Source organism: Alosa pseudoharengus, unplaced genomic scaffold, assembly GCF_046254945.1.
Source record: "Alosa pseudoharengus isolate Yale_2024_CS ecotype anadromous, Long Island Sound unplaced genomic scaffold, YU_APseudo_1.1 YU_APseudo_1.1_scf_16, whole genome shotgun sequence".
Classification (NCBI taxonomy): Eukaryota; Metazoa; Chordata; class Actinopteri; order Clupeiformes; family Clupeidae; genus Alosa; species Alosa pseudoharengus.
Window position 1 is genome coordinate 14,259,103 of NW_027468630.1, and position 3,753 is coordinate 14,262,855.

Sequence of the window (3,753 nt, forward strand, 5' to 3'; positions counted from 1 at the left end):
CCCAAATTTGGAGACATCCATCCATGTCGAAATGTACTGCAAATTCAAAACTGGATTACTCTGGAACGGCTAACTGTACAGGGGACTGCTTTACACCTTTGTGTTCAGTAAGGTTTGCTGTTTATTGTGATATATGGTTTGTCGTGTTAAACGAAGGGTTTGTGAAGTATTCCACCGAGATGAATGGGTAGGGAGATGGACGCAAAACCTTCAGTAGAATTTATGATTAAATTGAATTATATCATTTACTTTTCTCGCGAACAGTTCGCCAGCGCAATTAGCAATTAAACAATGTTTAAAAGCTGAGAAAAAACTCTTGTGATACGTCATGTGATCATGTGATACTTCTGATGTCTGTGTGATGAGTAGGCTACAGGGCCGTAGTCACCATAGACATTGAGGGGGACGTGTCCCCCCCAATATTCAAATATGACCAAAATGTCCCCCCCAATATTCGGACATAGAAAAATAAAGAAAGAATAAAGCGCTATACTAGGCATACAGGAAACCAACACGTACCTGAAATGTAATCAAACGTAAATAACGCACAAATTAGTGACCTATGGTTCCAGAGTAGCCTACACCCCTGAGTGGTTTGTCCTGGTGATTTTCCGTTTTTCGTTAGTGGCATGCGCTATCAAAAGCTTCCATTTACTGCACCCTACTGCGGTGAGGTAGGGCTGTCAACAATATCGCAAAAGCTACCGGAACAATTTTCACAAAACTTCTTGGAAAGGTGTAGCACAGGCTAAGGAAATCCCATACATGTTTGGAGCCGATCAGACTGAAAGGGACAAACATTTTCCATATTGTAGCCTATTCTCACAATGATAGCGAAAGTGAAATGTTTTATTTTAAATGATGAATTTGTGCAAGCCTGTGTCATTTCTTTTACGTCTTTAATGCATTCATGTGCTAGTAGTAATGCCAGAAATTACCGTGTATAGGCCTCTTAGAAATGATTGTTGCATCTTGCATATTATTTAGATGCGCACTCAATCGCGCATCCATGCAGGCAAAACGTGATCAAATGTGGCCTAGTAGTTAATGTGAATCGCGGACAATAACCAAAGAAAGGAATTTGCACCTCCATTCACCAATTAAAGGCTGTAGTAGGCCTAGTGTTTCTACATGTTGGCACAAAACGTCATTTCTGTCAGAAGCCAGTCTATAATGCATACAGGGGTAACATGAGGTGAGTCAGACAGAAGAGGGGCCTGTCTTAGTAGCCTATTCCTGAATCCTGTCCCTTTCAAACTACGTTAAAATTGTGTGATTAGCCGCCAGCATAATAAAATCTAAATTAAAAGACAAAATCTTATTAGGCTCCAAACCTATGAGTCTTTAGCCTTAGTTTAGAAAAATCTTCAGGTGTAAGTAATAAGTCAAAGAACCACATTCTGTGTAATATAGAGGTTATCAAAAGATACTCAAGTTTGTAATTTCTTTTCAAGTATACATTTTGAACACAAATGGAGTCACGGGTCCAGGGATGGACCAGTGAAGTTGCTTCTTCTCCACCCTTCTCTTTTCACAAAACTCACCGGGGGAGGGGGGGGGGGGCCTTCTGTTTGGGGGTCCCTCAGACCCCACCACAGATTTGGTCCCCCCCAATGTTGACATCATGACTACGGCCTTGGTAGGCTACTTCGCAAGTAGTTCAACTGAGAAGAATGGGTGAATTTGGACGCACTTTCTTTCTTGCGCTGTCACTTTCTCCACTGCGTAAAAGACTAAATTAATTTGCGCTGTGAATGCTAAGATTATTTTGACAGGCCATAGGCTAAATAAAAATCGCTATTAGTAGGACGCAAAGCAGAAAATTGAAAGAAGGGGGCACCAAGGCCACCGTGGCCTGTAAACCTCTGATTTTCAAAGGGGGATCACGGCCAACGCAAGGGGCAGCGGCGGCCATGGCCGTCGTGGCCGCCGTGAAATTCCTACCCTGGTTACAGCCATTGGTCAAGTATTGAGTATAAGGTATTAAGCATCAAGTACGGCCACAGTCCAGGAGGGAGGGAGGGGTTGTGCAAATGTGCTAATATAGCATGTAAACAGACTATGCAGAGAGGTCTATCTCTCCTCTACCCTTAAGTGAAGCGTTGAACAGTTCAATGGCCCTGGGGACAAATTACTTCCTCAGTCTGTCTGTTGTGCATGACAGTGAGCGAAGTCTCCAGCTGATCAGGCTCTTCTGCTTTACAATAGTGCTATGGAGTGGATGACATTCATTGTCCAATATGCTGATCAGTTTGTTCAGGGTCCTTTTGTCTGATATTGAAGTGATGCACTCCAGTTTGGCTCCCACGACAGAGCTAGCTTTCCTTACCAGCCTATCTAATCGCCCAGCATCCTTCTTCTTTGTGCTTCTTCCCCAGCATACCACAGCATAGAAGAGGACGCTGGCAACAACAGACTGGTAAAACATCCTGAGGAGCTTACTGCAGACATTGAAGGACCGCAGCCTCGTCAGGAAGTACAGCCTGCTCTGCCCTTTCTTGTAGAGTGCTTCAGTATTGGCTGACCAGTCCAGTTTATTGTCCAGGTGGAGACACAGATACTTGTAGGTGTTTACCACCTCCACATTGACCCCATCAATGAAGACTGGTAGCAGAGCGGGCTTTGACCTGCGGAAATCCACCACCATCTCCTTGGTCTTTGAAGTGTTGAGTTGAAGGTGGTTGAGTTTGCACCATTGCACAAAGTCCTCCACCAGGCTTCTGTACTCCTCCTCTTTTTTGTCCCTGATACACCCCACAATTGCAGTATCATCAGAGTCCTTCTGCATGTGGCATGACTCGGTGTTGTAACAGAAGTCAGATGTGTACAGGGTGAACAGGACTGGCGAGAGCACAGTTCCCTGTGGAGGTCCGGTGCTGCTGATCACAGTGTCAGAGAGACAGTTCTTCAGTCTCACGAACTGTGGCCGCTCGGTCAGGTAATCTGTAATCCAGGTTACCAGGTGAGCGTCCACACCCATCTGCAAGAGCTTGTCTCTCAGTCTAAGCGGTTGGATGGTGGATAAACCATTAGCTCAGTGAATCTGAGTTCCCCTCATTGGTCACTTCACACTTGAGTCATTCTTTACAGTTTTTCGCTTTGGTGCATATCTTGAACCATAATAATCATTTGCCCTAAACAATTAGTGGATAACCTCCAAAAGTGTGTATCTTGCTCAAAATGCCTGTTTATGCCTCAAAAGCAAATATTTATGCCATTGAAACGGACAGTGCAGTCCAAATGACAGATCATGGTGTGTGTGTGTGTGTGTGTGTGTGTGTGTGTGTGTGTGTGTGTGTGTGTGTGTGTGTGTGTGTGTGTGTGGAGGGGGTGGATTGCATTGGATATGTTTTTTTCTGTTGACAGACATTGTGACAGTAGAAAGAAAACAAAGGCTTTTACAGCATTGTGCAAATGAAAAATGTCCAGTATTCAGTAGAACACCCCTTGGTCAGAGCTGTGTGTGTGTGTGTGTGTGTGTGTGTGTCTGTGTGTGTGTGTGTGTGTAGTAAAACACCCCTTGTTCAGAGCTGTGATGTCCAGTATACAGTAAAACACCCCTTGGTCAGAGTTGTGATGTCCAGTATACAGTAGAACACCCCTTGGTCAGAGCTGTGTGTGTGTGTGTGTGTGTGTGTGTGTGTGTGTGTGTGTGTAGTAAAACACCCCTTGGTCAGGGCTGTGATGACCAGTATACAGTAGAACACCCCTTGGTCAGGGCTGTGTGTGTGTGTGTGTGTGTGTGTGTGTGTG